This window comes from Schistocerca americana, chromosome 10, assembly GCF_021461395.2.
Source record: "Schistocerca americana isolate TAMUIC-IGC-003095 chromosome 10, iqSchAmer2.1, whole genome shotgun sequence".
Taxonomy (NCBI): domain Eukaryota; kingdom Metazoa; phylum Arthropoda; class Insecta; order Orthoptera; family Acrididae; genus Schistocerca; species Schistocerca americana.
Genome location: NC_060128.1, coordinates 140,611,172 through 140,635,037, shown reverse-complemented (window position 1 = coordinate 140,635,037; position 23,866 = coordinate 140,611,172).

Here is a 23,866-nt window from a genome sequence, read left to right as displayed (position 1 = left end):
ATTGACAGCCCTCAGATTTGTGCGATTTACCACATACCCTAAATTTATCGGATTTCTTTTAGTACCCATGTGGATGACCTCGCACTCTTCTTTGTTTAGTGCTAATTGCCATTTTTCGCACGATACAGGAATTCTCGCTAGATCATTTTGTAATTGGAATTGATCGTCTGATGGTATTACTAGACGGTAAATTACAGCGTCATGTGCAAACAATCTAAGGGGACTGCTCAGATTATCACCTACATCATTTATATAAATCAGAAACAGCAGAGGGCCTATTACACTACCTTGCGGAACGCCAGATATCACTTCTACTCGATGATTTACCGTCTATCACTACGAACTGTGACCTCTCTGAGAGGGAATCACGAATCCAGCCACACAACTGAGACGATATGCATGCAATTTGATTAATAGTCACTTGTGAGGAACGGTACCAAAAGCCTTCTGGAAATCTAGGAATATGGAATCGATCTGACATCCCTTGTCGACAGCACTAAAGAGCTCTAGCTGTGTTGCACAAGAACATATTCTGAATCCGTGTTGGTTATATATCAATAAGTCATTTTCTTGAAGCTGATTCATAATGTTCGAGTACAGTATATTCTCCAAAACCCTACTGCAAATTGAGGTCAGTGATACGGATCTGTAATTCAATGGGTTACTCCTATTTCCTTTCATGAATATTGGTGTGACCTGTGCTACTTTTGTAGTCTTTAGGAACAGACCGTTCGTCAAGTGAGCGATGTCGAAAGCTTCAGAGTACCTGACGTACGTAGATAATTACTTTTGGAGCTGGGTGCGATGAGTACATTTCCACTCAAGAGCCAGAATGTACACTACTGGCCATTAAAATTGCTACACCAAGAAGAAATGCAGATGATAAACGGGTATTCATTAAACAAATATATTATACTAGAACTGACATGTGATTACATTTTCACGCACTTTGGGTGCATAGATCCTGAAGAATCAGTACCCAGAACAACCACCTCTGGCCGCAATAACGCCCATGATACGCCTGGGTATTGAGTCGAACAGAGCTTGGATGGCGTGTACAGGTACAGCTGACCCATGCAGCTTCAACACGATACCACAGTTCATCAAGAGTAGTGACTGGCGTATTGTGACGAGCCAGTTGCTCGGCCACCATTGACCAGACGTTTTCAATTGGTGAGAGATCTGGAGAATGTGCTGGCCGGAGCAGCAGTCGAACATTTTCTGTATCCAGAAAGGCCCGTACAGGACCTGCAACATGCGGTCGTGCATTATGCTCCTTAAATATAGCGTTTCGCAGGGATCGAATGAAGGGTAGAGCCACGGGTCGTAACACATCTGAAATGTAACGTCCACTGTTCAAAGTGCCGTCAGTGCGAACAAGAGGTGACCGAGACGTGTAACCTATAGCATCCCATACCATCTCGCCGGGCGATACGCCAGTATGGCGATGACGAATACATGCTTCCAATGTGCGTTCACCGCGATGTCGCCAAACACGGATGCGACCATCATGATGCTGTAAACAGAACCTGGATTCATCCGAAAAAATGACGTTTTGCCATTCGTGCACCCAGGTTCGTCGTTGAGTACACCATCGCAGTCGCTCCTGTCTGTGATGCAGCATCAAGGGTAACCGCAGCCACGGTCCCTGAGCTGATAGTCCATGCTACTGCAAACGTCGTCGAACTGTTCGTGTAGATGGTTGTTGTCTTGCAGACGTCCCCATATGTTGACTCAGGGATCGAGACGTGGCTGCACGATCCGTTACAGCCATGGGGATAAGATGCCTGTCATCTCGAGTGCTAGTGATACGAGGCTGTTGGAATCCAGCACGGCGTTCCGTATTACCCTCCTGAACGCACCGATTCCATATTCTGCTAACATTCATCGGATCTCGACCGACGCGAGCAGCAATGTCGCGATTCGATAAACCGCAATCGCGATAGGCCACAATCCGACCTTTATCAAAGTCGGAAACGTGATGGTACGCATTTGTCCTCCTTACACGAGGCATCACAACAACGTTTCACCAGGCAATGCCGGTCAACTGCTGTTTGTGTATGAGAAATCGGTTGGAAACTTTCCTCATCTCAGCACGTTGCATGTGTCGCCACCGGCGCCAGCCTTGTGTGAATGCTCTGAAAAGCTAATCATTTGCATATCACAGCATCTTCTTCCTATCGGTTAAGTTTCGCTTCTGTAGCACGTCATCTTCGTGGTGTAGCAATTTTAATGGGCAGTAGTGTAGATCAGTCTGCGTTGTATGGGAAGGGTCTATAGATTATGTATTATACGGAAAGTAGGCGGTTATCAAAACAGGTGACGTAAGCTTAGGCGACCCGCCCGTATACCTGGAACCTGCCCACAACTCACTCCACGAATGACGGTGGCAGCAGCCGGTATCAGTGACGTAGAGTGTAGGCTAAGGTCCAAGTTAATTAGAACCTGATAGGTTGAGAGCTGATGAAGCGGTATCGAAAGCTTCAGTATACATGACACACGTACACAATTACTTTTGGAGCTGGGTGCGACGAGTGAATTTCCACACAAGAGCCAGAATGTAGATCAGTTTGCCTTTGATGGGAAAGCTCGATAGTTTATGCATGTAGGCAGTGATCAAAACAGGTAACGAAGCTCAGGCGATCCGCCCATAAATCTGGAATCCGTCAGCGGGCGGCAGCGGTGGCGGCTGGTCTGGGTTACGTGACGTCACGGCAGGAGCGCGGCGCGACTTTGGGGGCAGGGTGCGGCGGACACTTGACGGCGAGTGTATTTGCGCAAGTAATGCCCGCGCACACAGCACGGCAACCCTTGCGGCCCTGATGACCGCGCCGTAAAAACCCGCCGGCGCGGCTCGGGTTTCGGCGAGCGCCATAAAAAAGACGACACCGCTGCGCGCCCGCCTCGACCCGGCCCGGGCTGCTCGCAGAGACAGATAGTGATTTATCGCCGGTTGGGTTTCCGCCGCAGTGAATTCGCGGTGGCGCGCATTCTTCTGCGGTGCACGGGATCTGCGAGACGGCGTCAAAGCGCGCCGTGGTTTCCGGGGGATTCTGGCACCAGCAGACGAGGTCGCATGAGTCGTTAACAGCGACACAATATATACGTGGTGTAGAGAAACAAACTGATTACTACACTCGTGCTCATAAATTAAGGATAATTGCAGAATGTGGTGCCACACAACGTGGCACTACACAAAACTGGCGCTAATAGCATAGGCACGTAGGGAATACACACGACACAGATGTGTAAGTCCACGGTATTGGTGATAAGTCGAGAAAACCGTCCCCAAAGACATGTGCTACAAAACGCCTCTATTTCCTGCACATGTACCCAGACATCAATATGAGATATGATCACTGGGTGGCTGGTCCGGGCGGAGGTTCGAGTCCTACCTCGCGATGAGTGTGTGTGTGTTTGTGCTTAGGATAATTTAGGTTAAGTAGTGTGTGAGCTTAGGGACTGACGACCTTAGCAGTTAAGTCCAATAAGATTTTACACACATTTGAACATTTTTTTGGGATATGATCACCATGCACACGTACACAGGCCAAACAACAGGTTGGCATACTCTGGATCAGGTGGTCGAGCAGCTGCTGGGGTATAGCCTCCCATTCTTGCACCGGTGTCAGTCGGAGCTCGTGAAGTGTCGTAGTGGTTTGAAGACACGCAGCGATACGTCGACCGAGACCATCCCAGAAGTGCTCGGTGGTGTTTAGAACAGGTAGGCCACTCGATTCGCCTGGTATCTTCTGTTTCAAGGTACTCCTCCACGATGGCAGCTTGGTGGGGCCATGCGTTATCATCCATCAGGAGGAAGGTGGGACTCACTGAACCCCTGAAAAGGCGGACATACTGGTGCAAAATGACTTCCAGATACGCCTGACCTGTTACAGTTCCTCTGTCAAAGACATGAAGGGGTGTACGTGCAGCAATCGTAATCCCACCCCACACCATCAAACCATGACCTCCATACAGGTCCCTTTCTAGGGCATTAATGGGTTGGTATCTGGTTTCTGGTTCACGCCAGATGAAAACCCGAAGATAATCACTGTTCAGACTACACCTGGGATCACTGTTCCAATGACCATGTACTGTGTTCTTGACAACAGGCTTTACGGCCTCTCCTGTGACCAGGGGTCAGCTGAAAGCACCTTGCAGGTCTCTGGGCGAATAAACCATACCTGTTCAGTCGTCTGTAGACTGTGTGTCTGGAGACAATTGTTCCAGGTCCCGAGCAAGGCTACCTGCAGTACTCCATGGCCGTCTGCGGGCACTGATGGTGAGATGTCGGTCTTCTTGTGGTGTTGTACACTGGGTGTCTCGTACTGTAGCGCCTGGACACGTTTTCTGTCTGCTGGAATTGTTGCCACAGCCTTGAGATCACACTTTGTGGCACGCGGAGGGCCTGTGCTACGACCTGCTGTGTTTGACCAGCCTCCAGTCGCCCTAGTATTCTACCCCTCATAACGTCATCAATATGTGTTCTTTGAGCCATTTTCAACACACAGCCACCATTAGCACGTCTGAAAACATCTGCACACTTATTCGCTGCACCGTACTCAGACATGCACCAACACAACTCTGCGTATGTGGACTGCGGCCAGCGCCACCGTGCGGCGACCGCAGGTCAATTGTACCGCATGCTCATACTCCGAGGTGATTTAAACCCGCAAACGACCCAGCAGAGCGTTGTTTCACCATGTATCAGCATTGTGCATGAGTGTAGTTCAGAGCACAGTATAAGCAAAATTTTTTTTCCAAATAATCGTAGGTCTGAAACGCAACGTAATGGAGCTAAGGCCAAACAACTACTAGTGCGACGAAGTGTGTGCATTTCAGGTAATCTCTTGCTAACACCTGGTTGCTTAGTAACTGCACTGTCGGAAAAAAGTTAGTAGATCTGGAAGGACGACGACGATTTTGATTCGATGACGGCATATGTCACCTGCGAGATAGTAGATGTACAGTTAATAATTTCAACGTCGTCCGCCAGCAGATAGCGTAGTGGCATAGCTACCAGTTCACAACTACTTTTTAACAGGAAATGCTCACAGCCAGAAGGCTCAGTGTGGTGGAAACGTACGAAGGCCACACCCGCGTGTGAATGTGGTGCATCAGAGGGTACTCCAGATCATGTGGACTACGAGTGCCCCCTTTTCAATGATGTAGCATCCACATTACCTGACCTTGACACATACCACTTACTTAGACAAGAAGACAATTTTCAAACTCTTAACCAATTGGCGGATGAGGTATCACGAAAAGTGTTAAAAGGATACCTAAGGGACATAAATTAAATTATCAATTTGAGACACACCAAACACTGAATCTAGGGCCCTATTCCCATACCACCTGTGCGTGGAAAGGCCGACTTTCCTCTAGTCTGGAACCCGTCGCGTACAGGACTAGAGGGAGTGGGGTACGACACCACCGATACAGGACAAAGCACCGGATTAGATTAGAACTAGTTCGCAGGACTTAGATTAGGAAATTAGTTATTTAGGAACCTGCAGCGAATAACATCCTTGGGCTGCCCCGTGTCAGGGGCACGCTCATCGGGATTATCTCGATGATCAAGGCTCTGAAAAGTAGGTTTATAAACTACTGACACAGCTGTGACGCTGCAGGCAGTATAGTTAAGCGTAGGTCATATAAAGTTAACATTAATAATAACAAATAAAATAGTTGCCCATTGTTATCTAGTCATAGCTGTAGAATAATTAATTAAATTTTTATCTCAAAATTTTGTACATAGCTGCACGTTCAGAGACCGTGAATAGTTACAATTGAAAGAACACAGCTCTCGGTCACTATTTTTAACGAATTAACCGGGTTTCAACACTGCTGGGAGTGTCTTCCTCAGAATTTAAATTAAAGTATGGTCTATAACATGGGGACAGAATTATGACTGAAAACGTATGATACAGAGTATAAGTACAGAATCATCGTGAAAGATTGGCAGAATTTATATATCATTTATAAAATAATAAATATGCCAAAAGTGGATTACTCACAAAGATATTTAAGATAAAAAATTGCGATGGCGATCCACTAAGGGATGCTCGTTACTTACACGGTTACAGGTTGCAACTGGACCCCATAGACCCATCGGGAGTACCCTACAAGTTAGTTAGAGGAAAGGTCCGCTCTCCAATGGTGACATCAACAGTCAGGCACGGGGACAGGATGACAGAAACCTGGCAAGACATTGCTGGGGTCCTCTTCAAGTCCCTACTGCCTGATGACAGTGCGGATGGGGAAACCGAAAGCCAGCGCCAATTAAGAAATGATGATCTTGACAGATATATTAATGATAGGGCAGTTTACTCCTTTCCTGAAGAGGAGGTGGGTGCCCACATTAAATCGCTAAAGAAAGGAAAAGCCCATGGACCAGACGGCATTCTGGCAGAGGTGGTACAGCTTTTAGCCCCTCAGCTAGCAACACCACTCACCCAATTATTCAATGAATGCCTTAGACAGCAAAAATCCCCGAAGATCTGGAAAGTTGAAACGCTGTAATCGTTAAGAAAGGACCCGATGAAGACCCGGTTGAAACTAAATCGTACAGACCGATCTGTATGTTGGACTTGTTTGAAAAATTACTAGAGAAACTGTTGGCTGACAGACTGGCAGCACATCGTGTGTTGCACGGGATGAGTGGCAGGCAGTTCGGCTTTAGGCCTGGGCCGTCAGCATCCGATGCGATCACCCTGGTGGCCGGGGTCTGTAACTCAGCCCCGTACAAGCACGTGGTAGGCATCATGGTGGACATCAGTGGCGCCTTTGACAAACTGTGGTGGCCTTCGCTCTTCTCCTGTCTATGGGAGAAAGAGTGTCTAGGGCCGCTATACGGTTCCCTGAGGAGCTATTGTTAGGGTCTGGAGGTCTGGCTATCATTCCCTGGAGGGAAAATTGGAAAAAACAATAACAAATGGATGCCCCCAGGGTTCCGTGTTAGGCCCCCTGTTCTAGGACATCCATAAGGAACCACTACTGGATAAACTTCAGCAGAGCAAAGAGTTGCTAGAGGTTATAGCCTACGCGGATGACCTCCTCCTGTTGGGTGGAGGCCGTGGATGCGAAGATACAGAGCTAAAAATAAAGAGGGCAATGGAAAATTACAACTTTGGTGCAGGAATACAAAAATGAAAATTTCACCGAATAAGTCCAGATATCTTCTGTTAAAAGGACAACTAATAAGGAACCCCACAGTAAGAACTGAGGGCTCACCAGTTCTTTGGCGACGCGAGGCACGCTACTTGGGAGTCATCATTGATGAAAGGTGGGACTTTGGAAAGCATATCGAAACCATAACCCAAATAGCCCTACAAGTACTTAATAACCTTACCTCCACTGGTCATAAAAGATCTCATCTTCCCCCTCGTTTGACAAAACTATATTGCAACAGCATATTAACATCAATGGTTACGGCTCGGGAGTCTGGGTGCACAGGCTCCCGAGGGTGGTGCCCACCATATCAGTGAGAAGAGTGCACATGAATGTGATATTAAGGTCAGTGTGGGCCTACAGGACATCTCCAGGTGGGGCCGTGTTAGCCATAATGGGGCTCTGCCCTCTGGACATCAAGATTAGAGAGCAGGCAGAATGGTTTTGGGCCAGGAAAGGGAACATTCAGAAAACAGAGGACATTGTGGGTGTTCGGGTTGGAGACAAGGGTGCGATTAGAAGAAGAGGTGAGGAGCTGTGGCAGGAATCATGGGAGACTGACGATACTGGTCGCAGAACATTTCAACTTCTGCCGGACGTGAAAGAAAGGAATGAAGTACTTTGAGCCAAGTAGGGGACTTTTCCACTTTCTCACTGGTCATGAGGCCTATCCGACGTATGTCGGTTTGGGAGGAGGGCTATGCCTGCGTGTCACTGTGGCGCACTGAAAGGTACTCCCGACCATGTGGTTTACGAGTGCCCCCTTTTCAATAATGTAGCAGCCGCGTTACGACTTCAACTACCAAACGACACGAACTTCCTACTGAGACGTGAGGAGAAATTTGGAACTCTGAACAACCTAACCAACGAGGTACCACGGAAGGCTCTAACAGAATATCTGAGGGAACATGGGGATAGCAGCAAATAAAATGTGTCCTAGTACCCTGTTCCAGTACCGCCTGTGCGTGGATAGGTCGACTCACAACACAGTTGGAATCCGCCACGTGTAGGACTAGGAGGATAGGCTACAACAAACCGAACTGAGACATGCACCGGACTTGACGTAGGATAGGATCTTAGTTAGTGGGACTTAGAAATAGAAAATACATATAGGAACCTGCAACGATTCAAGTCATCCTTGGTCTTCCTAGTGCCAAGGGCACGCTCAGCGGGGTTAGCTCGGTGGGCAAGGCCGTGCAGTAGGTTTATACATATCAGTGACACACCTGTGACGCTGCAGGCAGTAGAGGTTAGTCATTGTAAAACATTACTGTAATTAGCTGCTAACAATAATGATATTGTAACATTTTAGGGCCCACTAATCATGTAAGGTGGTGGGTTGCATATGCATATTCTAAAGATGAAGAATAAAGAAAAGAAAAAAAAAACGTATGAAGCAAGCAGGCAATCTTGCCATGGAGATGCACTCGTGCTTTCTGCAGCAAACTGAGCGAGTCTGAAAGGAGTCAAGATGTGACCTTTCGAGTGGCGGGACGGTGCTTGCGGAGAGTTGGCACACATGTTGGACGTGCTGCGTCAGTTGTGCAACGATGCTGATATCAATGGCCACGTGATCATTCTTACACCCATAGACTAGGTTCTGGACGCCCACACAGCACAGACGTGCACCAGGATTGTCGAATTGTAAGGGCAGCAGTGGCAGATCGTACAGCTACCACAGCACAGATAAGAAGGCTTGTGAGCCCAGACGTGTCAACACGAGCAGTTGCGAAACGGTTATTAGCAATGGGACTACTGGCACGCACATCTCTAGCCCGTCTTCCACTCCAGAGCATTGACGTGCATGCCTCGACCGATGCCGTCACAGGACCATTGACTGGAGTCAGCGCCTGCACTGCAGCACAGGGATACTAACCATGTAGTGATACGGGTGCTTCAGCATGGGTCGATACCTGGTAACCCAGAACCAATTGCGCTATTAATCTGTAAATGTAATCAAGCACACCATATGCAACAATAAATCTTGAATGAACTGAAATTCTCGAAAAGAGTGCACTATTTTTTCCTGGAAGCGTAAAGTAGCTGAAGATAAAAGGTGTCCGACACAGAACGGAAAAGGTGAAAATCTGAGGGCGCAAGATCAGGTAAATAAGGTGGGTGCGGAATGGCTTCCCAACTCAACTCCTTTATAGTGTTTTTCGTCGGTTTAGCTAATGTCTCTTGCAGCTGTCTCTCCAGGATATTTTCAGGAAATTTTATAAATTATATAACTCAGTACATATCTCGAAATATCTCTTCTTATCTTACCGATTATCAATGCAAAGTAGTTTCAAGCCCAATTATTCCTTGGAGCGTCCATTTACTCCATGGAATAGCTTCTCTGCTATCCATGTTTTCTCTTATGAAAAGAATAGGGGACTTCTTGCCGATTAGTCGTGAAAGAAGGATGTATATGTACGTATTGTTGAGCTAGTCGCCATCTTGATGAGATTCTGTATGAGAAGGAATTTAATACATGAACTAAACTAAAGTAAGTGTGTTCGCGTATTATTTAACGGATTATTATTATTAACAGTGTCTGTTTACTACGCTGTGTTGCACGGGATCAGTGGGGAACGTCTGATTTACACTGGACGAACCTGCCGTTTTCTATGCTCAAGATATCCAGTTACTTCAAATAAATAGGCTAACACGGTCTTACCAGCAGATCTCCGGTCTTCCCCATGTGATCACCGAAAGCTAATAATTATTACAAATGTTTCCAGGAGATCGACTGACAATTTTCGTCGCACCGAGACTTCGAAATTGCTTCACTGCCTTATGGAATTTAAGTTAAGCTTAATTTAATCAGGATAGAACAGTATTGAACTGTGTGAATGTGATAAGCCTGCCTTGTCAATGAAAATTCCCTTAACATACGCATGTTTTTACTATCCTGATCAGTGAAGCTAAATCAGGCCGGTGTGAGAGAGGTTTTATCATGGATCATCATTACGTCGCGTTGTTTCCTCGGTGGTTGTTCGTGGAATCCGTCTGCAAGACGTTTCACTTGTTGACAATAAAAGTCAGAATTGATGGTTACACATCGGGGAAGCAATTCGTTGTAGTAGACTACACCATCTCTTTCCCACCAGATGACTAACATTACCTTTTCTGGAAGCGCGCAGGAGTTCTACAGTGAGTTGGTGCTTTGTTTGGGCTCAATCATTCTTTCCTTTTCCTTATGTTAGCGGTTCTAGGCGCTACAGTCTGGAACCGCGCGACCGCTACGGTCGCAGCTTCGAATTCTGCCTCGGGCATGGATGTGTGTGCTGTCGTTAGGTTAGTTAGGTTTAAGTAGTTCTAAGTTCTAGGGGACTGATGACCTCAGAAGTTAAGTTCAATACTGCTCAGAGCCACTGGAACCTTATGTTAGCATAAAATCATCATTTCGCTTCATTGGTACAGGATAGTGACGTTCAGCGTTGTTCGCGAGCCATTTGATAGCGAGCAAGCAGAGATGTACGTGTGCTTACCCGCCGTTTTTTGTGATTTTGGCTTAGAGCAAGCAGTACCCATACACCCGACTTTTGAATTTTTCCCACTGCATGCAAATGTCGCATGATGGTGGAATGATCACAGTTCATTCCATCTGCCAGTTCTCGAGTACACTGACGTTGATTTGTTTAAACGATCTCGATCAAACTCCGATTATGATGATGCTGATGTTTGGATTGTGGGGCGTTCAACTACGCAGTTATCAGCGCCCGTACAAATTCCCAACCTTTTCTCACTCCAATCTTGCCACTTGCATGAATGATGATGAAATGATGAGGACAACATAAACACCCAGTCATCTCGAGGCAGGTGAAAATCCCTGACCCTGCCGGGAATCGAACCCGGGAACCGTGCTCGGGAAGCGAGAACACCACCACGAGACCACGCGCTGCGGCCAGCAAACTCCGAAGGTCTTCCCAAGTGTGGAGAATGACTAATGTCAAAACGATCCCCGTTAAAGCAAGAAAACCATTTTGGCTCACTCTGAGCACTATGGGAGTTAACGTGTGAGGTCATCAGTCCCCTAGAACTACTTAAACTAACCTAAGGACATCACACACATCCATGCCCGAGGCAGGATTAGAACCTGCGACCGTAGCGGTCGCGCAGGTTCCAGACTGAAGCGCCTACAACCGCTCGGCCACTCCGTCCGGCAAAACCATTTTCTTGCCATGCTCTGTCTAGTGGCATTATCCGCAAACACGGCGAAAATGTTGCTGTCATTCCTCTACTGAATTCAAATAGAAGAATATCTTGGAAATATTTCGATTTCTGCACTTGGCACTCGATTCAGTATTTCCAAATGACAAAATGACAATATGTCAATTCAGACAGCAACAGTGAACTACAAATCGGAGAGACAATCAGTAAATGAAACCATAGACACCGGAATACCAACTTCCAAAAAAAAAAAAAAAAAAAAATCGCTACGGTCATATGTACCAACCTAACGTTTCGTGGCCCCAAATGCACGAGACATTGTTCGGGTAAGTTACGTGGTATTAGTAGCCTTCCACCGATTGGTAGTGGTGTTTCCCGGCGGGGATCGGCCGCTAATGTCCGCGACGTAGACGGCAGCCCGGCGGCGGCGGCGCCGCTGCAGCGAAGCCAGGCGGGCCGGGACTTCCCCTCGACCGCAGCGCGGCGGTCGGCGGCCGGCGGCAACAACACGTAACTCGCGGTAATTGCAGCCGCAGACACAATCATTTGGCGCTCAGCGCGGCTTATTTATTTCTTTAATTAACCTGCGAGCGCTAACGTTTCGCCGGAGCCAAGTTTCGTGTCGCGCAGAAGTGCCGCGGATAAGTTTCCGCTGTCGTCGTAGGGCGTACGTAATGGAGGCGTGGAGCCTCTCGCGGTTCGAGCTCCCGCGGGGGCGTTTGAAATACGCGAAGTCGCGGTTCGCCGCAGCTACAAGGAGGAGCAAAGTGCGAAACAAGCGATCCGCCGCCCGCTCTGCGTGTTGCGGTCTTATCCCCTGCAGCCGACATTTCCTCCGGCCGCGCGCTAACAAGAAAAAGTCGGAGGACGGCTACCGTGTATCGCATAGGGTCGTCCACGGTCGGGCGAAGCGCCGCAGCTGGAAAGGCGACGTACGGAACCATAACAACTGAAACCCTACCATTTACGTCATAGTCTCTTCAAACAACTCCAAGGAGATTTATGGCCCTTCTTCGTGTAAAACCCAGTGATAACACTATCTTGCTACCTTAGCAATAGATCTTGCAGACAATCGGCAAAAATAGTAACATGTAAGGTTTCACGGCCGGCATCTTCATTAATTAAAACTTCCGTGCTAAATTGCCACGGTCCATATATAAAACTTCTTCTCCTTCCTGACGTTTCGTTGCCTACTGCGGGCAATATCTTCTGAGTCGGCGACTGGCTGTTGTTGGAAGTCCCGCTTATATAGAGCGCTTAGATGGCGCCACCTCTCGTCTCTGGCTAGTGCCATCTCTCTCGATTACAGGTAATCGATTGTCACTTCGTTGGTACAAAGTCGACCGCCATATCTTGTCTAGTTTTAATCCTTCTTCTTTTCTATTAAGATTATTCCCGCGCTCGTAGATCTCTATAGCTTCTCTATACATGCGAGTACAATAATGTGAGGTAGCTATCACGTTTGTCTCACCAAATTTTATTTCGTGATCACCGTCTTTGAAAACTTGTTCCGCTACAGCTGATTTGTCAATCTGTCCCAAATTTTATTTCGTGATCACCGTCTTTGAAAACGTGTTCCAGTACAGCTGATTTGTCAATCTGTCCCAATCTGCAGTTCCTTTTGTGTTCCGTTAGGCGGGTATTAACACTCATTTTAGTTGTTCCTATATAAACCATGCTACAGCTACACGGAATTTTATACACACGTGGGGTAGCTAAGGGGTGTCGTGCGTCTTTCACCGATCTTAAACTTTCACTAATTTTCTTGGTAGGTCGATAGATTTCTCCACTTGAAACTTGGCCATAACTTTACCAATACGGTCCGTGATGTTCTGAATAAATGGAAGAAAAACTTTTCCAGCCGGCGGTTGTTTTTTTTTCAGACACTTTTCTTCTAGGGTGGAGTGCTCGGCATATCTCGTTACCAGTGTACCCATTTCTCTTGAAAGTCGTTCGCAAATGGCTTAATTCATCTTGAAAATAAATTGGCTCACAGATGTTACTAACCCTGTCCACTAAAGTTTTTATCACTCCTCTCTTCTGCCTAGGATGATGATTCGAATTCTTATGTAGGTAACGATCGGTGAGTGTTTCTTTCCTATACACCTTGTGCCCTGAAGTCCCATCTGCCCGTTTAATAACCAATACAACCAAAAAATTTAGTTGTCCATTACTTTCTCCATGGTGAATTGTATCTTTGGATTGAAAATGTTTATGTGCACCAAAAAATCACTCAGTTCCTCTTCAGCATGATTCCATATCACAAAGGTGTCATCCACGTATTGATACCATTTCAAAGGACTTTTCTTGGCCGACTGCAGCACCTGTTCGAAGAATTCCATAAATAGATCAGCAATAGCACACACACCGATCGTTACTCACATAAGAATTCGAATCGTCATCCTAGGCAGAAGAGAGGAGTCGTAAAAACTTTAGTGGACAGAGATAATAACATCTGTGAGCCAATTTACTTGAAAGATGAATTAAGCCATTTGCGAACAGCTTTCCAGAGAAATGGGTACACTGACAAGGAAATAGATCGAGCACTCCACCCTAGAAGAAAAGTCTCCGAAAATACACGACATTTATTCATAACATCACGGACCGTATTGGTAAAGTTATGGCCAAGTTTCAAGTGGAGACAATCTATCGACCTACCAAGAAAATTAGTGAAAGTTTAAGATCGGTGAAAGACGCACGACACCCCTTAGCTACCCCACGTGTGTATAAAATTCCGTGTAGCTGTAGCATGGTTTATATAGGAACAACTAAAATGAGTGTTAATACCCGCCTAACGGAACACAAAAGGAACTGCAGATTGGGACAGATTGACAAATCAGCTGTAGCGGAACACGTTTTCAAAGACGGTGATCACGAAATAAAATTTGGGACAGATTGACAAATCAGCTGTAGCGGAACACGTTTTCAAAGACGGTGATCACGAAATAAAATTTGGTGAGACAAACGGGATAGCTACCTCACATTATTGTACTCGCATGTATAGAGAAGCTATAGAGATCTACAAGCGCGGAAATAATTTTAATAGAAAAGAAGAAGGATTATAACTAGACAAGATATGGCGGTCGACATTGTGCTGACGAAGTGACAATCGATTACCTGCAATCGAGAGAGATGGCACTAGCCAGAGATAGTTTCAAAGTCGAAAGCACGTGACGAGTGGTGGCGCCATCTAAGCGCTCTGTATAAGCGGGACCACCAGCGCCTAGCAGCCAGTCGCCGACGAACCTCAGAAGATGTTGCCCGCAGTAGGCAACGAAACGTCAGGAAGGAGAAGAAGTTTTATATATGGACCACGGCAATTTAGCCCGGACGTTTTAATTAATGAATCGGGAAAAATTTTGGTCGTGACTACAATCGCCAAGTAGGTCTTAGGCAGTGGTTCCCAATCTTTCTTAGATCAATACCCCTGAGTGCAATCAGACAGTGGCTCCTACCCCGCCCTTCCTCCCCTCTCCCCAGCCGTGGGTTACCCCACCCCCTCCCACCCCTACATTATCACCGACTTTAGCACCTAACGAAACTGCAGAATGAAACACTTTTCTTGGAATATTTTCATTTTTAAAACGACGAAATTTGAATAATACACTCCTGGAAATGGAAAAAAGAACACATTGACACCGGTGTGTCAGACCCACCATACTTGCTCCGGACACTGCGAGAGGGCTGTACAAGCAATGATCACACGCATGGCACAGCGGACACACCAGGATCCGCGGTGTTGGCCGTCGAATGGCGCTAGCTGCGCAGCGTTTGCGCACCGCCGCCGTCAGTGTCAGCCAGTTTGCCGTGGCATACGGAGCTCCATCGCAGTCTTTAACACTAGTAGCATGCCGCGACAGCGTGGACGTGAACCGTATGTGCAGTTGACGGACTTTGAGCGAGGGCGTATAGTGGGCATGCGGGAGGCCGGGTGGACGTACCGCCGAATTGCTCAACACGTGGGGCGTGAGGTCTCCACAGTACATCGATGTTGTCGCCAGTGGTCGGCGGAAGGTGCACGTGCCCGTCGACCTGGGACCGGACCGCAACGACGCGCGGATGCACGCCAAGACCGTAGGATCCTACGCAGTGCCGTAGGGGACCGCACCGCCACTTCCCAGCAAATTAGGGACACTGTTGCTCCTGGGGTATCGGCGAGGACCATTCGCAACCGTCTCCATGAAGCTGGGCTACGGTCCCGCACACCGTTAGGCCGTCTTCCGCTCACGCCCCAACATCGTGCAGCCCGCCTCCAGTGGTGTCGCGACAGGCGTGAATGGAGGGACGAATGGAGACGTGTCGTCTTCAGCGATGAGAGTCGCTTCTGCCTTGGTGCCAATGATGGTCGTATGCGTGATTGGCGCCGTGCAGGTGAGCGCCACAATCAGGACTGCATACGACCGAGGCACACAGGGCCAACACCCGGCATCATGGTGTGGGGAGCGATCTCCTACACTGGCCGTACACCACTGGTGATCGTCGAGGGGACACTGAATAGTGCACGGTACATCCAAACCGTCATCGAACCCATCGTTCTACCATTCCTAGACCGGCAAGGGAACTTGCTGTTCCAACAGGACAATGCACGTCCGCATGTATCCCGTGCCACCCAACGTGCTCTAGAAGGTGTAAGTCAACTACCCTGGCCAGCAAGATCTCCGGATCTGTCCCCCATTGAGCATGTTTGGGACTGGATGAAGCGTCGTCTCACGCGGTCTGCACGTCCAGCACGAACGCTAGTCCAACTGAGGCGCCAGGTGGAAATGGCATGGCAAGCCGTTCCACAGGACTACATCCAGCATCTCTACGGTCGTCTCCATGGGAGAATAGCAGCCTGCATTGCTGCGAAAGGTGGATATACACTGTACTAGTGCTGACATTGTGCATGCTCTGTTGCCTGTGTCTATGTGCCTGTGGTTCTGTCAGTGTGATCATGTGATGTATCTGACCCCAGGAATGTGTCAATAAAGTTTCCCCTTCCTGGGACAATGAATTCACGGTGTTCTTATTTCAATTTCCAGGAGTGTATTTAGTTTTTGTGTGTGTGTGTGTGTGTGTGTGTGTGTGTGTGTGTGTGTCGTGCATCGCAAGTGCTACCCACAACTCCTTCTCAAAAAATACAGCTAACAATCCACAGTGAGGGTAGACGTTTGCTACAAAACACACTTTTTTGCCCTAATATTCAGTCGGCCTACGGTTGCTATGCAATTTGACTTCTCTGGAACATACTGAAAGAAATCACGGTGATTTTGCCATTACGTTACCGAAGATTGCCACGTGCGATGTAGGAGTATTGCAGGCCAGCAGATATGATATCTCGTGAACTGCAATGCTGGTCTGAATTTTTTTGTTCCAAAACTTTTAGGTAGCAAGTGGGATGTGGAGGCGCAATTTAGAATAATTTAAAAATTAGTTCCTTTAACAAAGGTATTTTTTATTATAAATCATCAGTCTCCTGACTGGTTTGATGCGAGCGTTTGTTGGATGTACTCGTGTTTCTGGCTTCCTCTACAGTTTTTACGCTCTACAGCTCCCTTTACTAATAATCAGACGTATCGTGGCGGTTACGGATACAGCAAACATGGACCTGATCGCAATTCAGTGATCACTCTAATACAGAGTGACTCATAGACTGTGTGACTAAAACACAAGTTACTTTCGTTGACTTATCATGTCGCGAGATCAACAGTCAGCCGTGTCGCAAAATGATTGCTCGTATACTCGTCAAAAATCACTGCTGCCATCTTTTGGACGAACAAACGTTAAGATGTGTTAACTATTAAACAAAAAACAGTGATTTTTGTGTGACTGGTGCTAGTAACCGAACAGAGAGGCTAAATAGCACTACAACAGATTTCGTTACTCTCCACACAGACCAAGTAGCTGAAATGCCACTTACTAATTACTACTACTATTACGTGATGGAATCAGCAGTGAAGATGCATCCTACATTATTGTGCCGTACCAGTGGAATATATTTAGATTTTTAGCAGAAATTTGTGGTTGGCGTTGTGTGAATGGTCCCCCGACCTCAAACTGATCATCGACATTAGAGCACTAACCCTTAAATAGTGAGCGGCAGCTTCAAGAGAATAAGCGCTGAAGGCAAACAGGGTCTTGCAATTTAGGCACATGTTCATGAAATATCCGATCCACGTGCCTGTGTGTTTGTCAGTGTGCACAGTAATCGTACGTGAGACTACACGTGTTTTTAAGCCCCCAGGCCATCTACAAACAGATGCTGTTCGTGGGACGATTTTGTCAGTGAAGAGGCCGGCAAAACCGATATGCCACCAGCACCGTGTAGTGCGGGCAGCCTACCTGCAGGGGTACTGGATCCCGCACAGCTACAGAGACAGTTATTACATCGCATGTTAAATAATCTGCAATTATCATATATTCAGTATGACGTCTAATATTTTTTTGGTGGTGCTTGTTTAGGTTGAACTGCAGCCAGAAATTCAGGTAGAGAAGAAAGTCACGTGGGCGACGGCAGAGGTAAACTGGAGCAGGAGTTAATCAGCATTCCTAGGAGGAAATGAGGACGTTCTGTGGTGAAAGGGGTAAGGGTGTGAAGGGGGGGAAGAGGGATGGGGTTTATCTGAGCTTCTCATCCGGGGCAATTAACACAGTGCGGTATGTTCCTTCTGGAATGCAATGCACTCTCCCAGATCCGGACAAACTGCTGTTCGCTCCGCAGATCTGGCACTTAACACGCCTCAGAGGGCGACAAACGAGCTCTGAGGATGCTTGCCGAGGAGGGTGTGTGTGTGTGTGTGTGTGTGTGTGTGTGTGTGTGTGTGTGTATGGGTGTGTGTGTTGTCAGCGATAACATAGCGTGTATTATCCAGCAGTGAGGTGGAATGCATGCGGAAGGCTGCAACGGTGGAGACAGCGTGAAGCGTGAGGATTTGCGCAGTGGTCTCGATCTAAACTGAATGTTGTTAGTTGCAATGGCATCCTCAGTGAAAATTAAAAAAAAAAAAAACCAAACGACAAAAATTTGCTTCAATGGATGTCGTTAATAAGAGAAAAATTTCCTTCTACACTGTGCAACAGAATTAGAGGATCACTTTTTCGAACCCTCTTAATTCTTTCCCATTCCGACGCGCCAATTTCAGTTCCCTATTTGTTGTTCTCTTCTTTCGTTCGAGTATTCTCTCACTTATTCACCGTATTTTTCTTCCTGACTTTTGATCACTTGAAACCAGTTTTTTTTTATCACTCCTACCCTGGAACCTTCCATACTGAGTACTTTTTCTCGAAACACTTCTCTCTCAGTTATTTCTTCAGCGTTTATTAATTTATTGTTTATTTCCCTAAATCACTTTTTACTTCCTGGATTCAACGTGTTGTTGACTTCTTGTTCCACAGACATCTGAAGATCTTTCTGATTAATCTACTGCAATACATTCGATATAAATGTCCAAAAAAATACCAGTCTTCTTTCTCTCATCACTGCTTTATTTCCAGTCTCCCATAATTTTTTGTGGTCCTTACGTTTTCCTAATGATTCACCTTTCTAGTATTTCTTATTTATCTAAACTATAGTTTAATGCCAGGCACTTGCTTGCTTATAAACATTCTCTGCTGCACTGTAATGTCTAATTTTTCTATTTTTGGACAGGCATTTTTGTAGTAAAACTCTTTACTTATATCGTGTGCCCTCCCAGTTTTGTGTATCCTTTTCTGTGTAGCTGCTTTTTCCGAATCAGTTTCTGGTATTACTCAGCGAGATGTCAAATTTTTTAACGTTTTTTAATTCTGTCAATATCAATTTTCAAGAATTTCCGTGCCTTTTTAATATTTTTAAAAAATTCCTTTTCCTACAGAAATTCTTCCGGTAGTACTAATGGCTATTTTTTCTGAGAGATTAATTTAAGTTATATGTGGAGATCTTCCTTTTTGGGAAAGTTTAGAAAATTTGAGGCCCTTTATTTCCCACTTTCATTTGCCCTTCCCAACCTTGTTGGTACTGTGGTGTCACCGCCAGACACCACACTTGCTAGGTGGTAGCTTTTAAATCGGCCGCGGTCCATTAGTATACGACGGACCCGCGTGTCGCCACTGTCAGTGACAGCAGACCCAGCGCCACCACACGGCAGGTCTAGAGAGACTTACTGGCACTCGCCCCAGTTGTACAGCCGACTTTGCAAGGAACGGTTCACTGACAACTACGCTCTCATTTGCCGAGACGATAGTTAGCATAGCCTTCAGCTACAATTGCTACGACCTAGCAAGGCGCCATAATCCTTTGCTATATATATATATATATATATATATATATATATATATATATATATTGTGGTTATAACATGTATCATCAAGAGCGATGTTCTACAAATGTGGATTAAAGTTAAGTATTCCAGAAGCTGCGTACTTTTCTTTATAGCATTCATTACGTATCCTGTTTCAGACCTCACGCCAGCCTGCGTGAGTTTAAGCGCGTGCCTTTGTGCCTTTCGGCTTCCTCTCATTGTGTCTAGGCTGTCTTGTCTAGACACAACAGGTACAAACTTATATTCTTTCAGTTTTTTAGTCCGAATTCTCACTGTTATTTCTACAACACAACTAATAATAAATTCGAGATAGGCCGTCAGTCTTGCAATACTCCTGTGTTTATTTCGAAGGACTCAGGCACTTCTCCCACAAATTTCACTTTTATTACTCTGCCTGCCAGTTTTTCACCACTGTACAGTAAATTCTCGGATAATTTTAACCACTGTTTTTCTGTCAACGGAATCAAAGGGCTTCTTCAGATCAACCATCACTTATATACACTCCTGGAAATTGAAATAAGAACACCGTGAATTCATTGTCCCAGGAAGGGGAAACTTTATTGACACATTCTTGGGGTCAGATACATCACATGATCACACTGACAGAACCACAGGCACATAGACACAGGCAACAGAGCATGCACAATGTCGGCACTAGTACAGTGTATATCCACCTTTCGCAGCAATGCAGGCTGCTATTCTCCCATGGAGACGACCGTAGAGATGCTGGATGTAGTCCTGTGGAACGGCTTGCCATGCCATTTCCACCTGGCGCCTCAGTTGGACCAGCGTTCGTGCTGGACGTGCAGACCGCGTGAGACGACGCTTCATCCAGTCCCAAACATGCTCAATGGGGGACGGATCCGGAGATCTTGCTGGCCAGGGTAGTTGACTTACACCTTCTAGAGCACGTTGGGTGGCACGGGATACATGCGGACGTGCATTGTCCTGTTGGAACAGCAAGTTCCCTTGCCGGTCTAGGAATGGTAGAACGATGGGTTCGATGACGGTTTGGATGTACCGTGCACTATTCAGTGTCCCCTCGACGATCACTAGTGGTGTACGGCCAGTGTAGGAGATCGCTCCCCACACCATGATGACGGGTGTTGGCCCTGTGTGCCTCGGTCGTATGCAGTCCTGATTGTGGCGCTCACCTGCACGGCGCCAAACACGCATACGACCATCATTGGCACCAAGGCAGAAGCGACTCTCATCGCTGAAGACGACACGTCTCCATTCGTCCCTCCATTCACGCCTGTCGCGACACCACTGGAGGCGGGCTGCACGATGTTGGGGCGTGAGCGGAAGACGGCCTAACGGTGTGCGGGACCGTAGCCCAGCTTCATGGAGACGGTTGCGAATGGTCCTCGCCGATACCCCAGGAGCAACAGTGTCCCTAATTTGCTGGGAAGTGGCGGTGCGGTCCCCTACGGCACTGCGTAGGATCCTACGGTCTTGGCGTGCATCCGCGCGTCGCTGCGGTCCGGTCCCAGGTCGACGGGCACGTGCACCTTCCGCCGACCACTGGCGACAACATCGATGTACTGTGGAGACCTCACGCCCCACGTGTTGAGCAATTCGGCGGTACGTCCACCCGGCCTCCCGCATGCCCACTATACGCCCTCGCTCAAAGTCCGTCAACTGCACATACGGTTCACGTCCACGCTGTCGCGGCATGCTACTAGTGTTAAAGACTGCGATGGAGCTCCGTATGCCACGGCAAACTGGCTGACACTGACGGCGGCGGTGCACAAATGCTGCGCAGCTAGCGCCATTCGACGGCCAACACCGCGGTTCCTGGTGTGTCCGCTGTGCCGTGCGTGTGATCATTGCTTGTACAGCCCTCTCGCAGTGTCCGGAGCAAGTATGGTGGGTCTGACACACCGGTGTCAATGTGTTCTTTTTTCCATTTCCAGGAGTGTATATGACTGAGTTCAGATTAAATATTTGTTCAATATTTGTTAAGATCACCTACAAATTTAGAGTTTAATCACCATATTTATCCTCAGTTTTTTCCACAAATGCATATAAAGGTTTGTGGTGAAAGTCATGGCCACGCTTTCCCTGCCACTGACGCACAGTATTCTTTGAGGTCTCCGCATCTTCAGAGTGACGCCCCCGATGAGCCTCTTTGAATAGATCTGAGCTACCCAAGCACGACTCACGCCCCGTCCTCACAGCTTTACTTGGGTAGCTCAGTTGGTAGAGCAATTGCCCGCGAAAGGCAAAGGTACCGAGTTCGAGTCCCAGTACGGCCCACAGTTTTAATCTTCCAAGAAATTTCACATCAGCGCACACTCCGCTGCAGAGTGAAAATCTCATTCTGGAAACATCCCCCAGGCTGTGGCTAAGCCATGTCTCCGCAGTATCCTTTCTTTCAGGAGTGCTAGTTCTGCTTGGTTCGCAGGAGAGCTTCTGTGAAGTTTGGAAGGTAGGAGACGAGGTACTGGCAGAAGTAAAGCTGTGAGGACGGGGCGTGAGTCGTGCTTGGGTAGCTCAGTTGGTAGAGCACTTGCCCGCGAAAGGCAAAGGTCCCGAGTTCGAGTCTCAGTCCGGCGCATAGTTCTAATTTGCCAGGAAGTTTTTATAGCAGCTCTAACTGCAGCGTATGGTGACCACACGACATACTGAATAGTAGCGCTCAGAGGACACGTACAGATTTGAAAAGGTAATCATTTGTTACTTGCCATGCACCTAACCTGTGCTATTAAACAAATTGAATTCATGCATTTCCTTCCTGGTGTTGCAATTTCCACAAGCGGTAGTATAGCATGAAATCATTATCCTGCCTACCAACCAGTCTTCCTCCCATATAAACGCAACGCAGACGGACCAATCCCATCACGGAGCTGTACAGGTGGCTCGGAGCAGTATGGAACTTAACTTCTGAGGTCATCAGTCCCCTGGAACTACTTAAACCTAACTAACCTAAGGACATCACACACATCCATGCCCGAGGCAGGATTCGAACCTGCGACAGTAGCGGTCCCCCAGACTGTAGCGCCTAGAACCGCTCAGCCACCCCGGCCGGCACACGGAGCTGTCATTTCAACTTTAGTTTCAAGTACGTATGAACTGTCGGCACAAACCCGGATTTCTCGTGCAACCCGATATCTTGCCCAGCAATATACAAGTGTTCACGTCACATTAGTGGTTCACAGAATTATCCGGAACTGCGGCCGACGTATCAAACGGCGACTGCGTCGCACGCAAAGGCCGACACGGGGTATCACGCCGTTATCAGCTGCCGAATGGCGTCACACGGTATATCAGAACACAGCAGGGGGCGTGGAGCTAGCTTTTACTCGGTCTTCGCATGTCGGAACGCATTTCTGTCCGACAATCAGTCATCTCGCGTTTGCGTTGCCTCTAGAAAGACTGGCATTTCGGCGCTCGCCCGCGCACAGGGAATCAAACACTTTTTTTTTTATAAGGCGAGATAGCGTGGTACTTTACATATCCTAAAATACGATCACCGTGCACGCTGTTTCGTTAATAGAAAAGCAGGTACAAAGAGGAAATGCAAACAAGAGGGAATAATAAGAGTGGACGATCAAGAACGAAGTGCTCGTGTTAAGAAGGATGTAAGACAAGGCTGTAGCCTTTCGCCCCTACTCTACAATCTGTACATCGAGGATGGAAATGAAAGGAAGGTTCAGGAGTGAAATTAAAATACAAGGTGAAAGGATATCAATGATACGATTCGCTGATGACATTGCTATCCTGAGTGAAAGTGAAGAAGAATTAAATGATCTGCTGAACGGAATGAACAGTCTAATGAGTACACAGTATGGTATGAGAGTAAATCGGAGAAAGACGAAGGTAATGAGAAGTAGTAGAAATGAGAACAGCGAGAAACTTAACATCAGGATTGATGGTCACGAAGTCAATGAACTTAAGGAATTCTGCTACCTAGGCAGTAAAATAATCAATGACGGACGGAGCAAGGAGGACATCAAAAGCAGACTCGCTGAGGCAAAAAGGCATTTCTGGCCAAGAGAAGTCTACTAATATCAAATACCGGCCTTAATTTGAGGATGAAATTTCTGAGGATGTACGTCTGGAGTACAGCATTGTATGGTAGTGAAACATGGACTGTGGGAAAACCGGAACAGAAGAGAATCGAAACATTTGAGATGTGGTGCTATAGACGAATGTTGAAAATTAGGTGGACTGATAAGGTAAGGAATGAGGAGGTTCCACGCAGAATCGGAAAGGAAAGGAATATGTGGAAAACACTGATAAGGAGAAGGGACAGG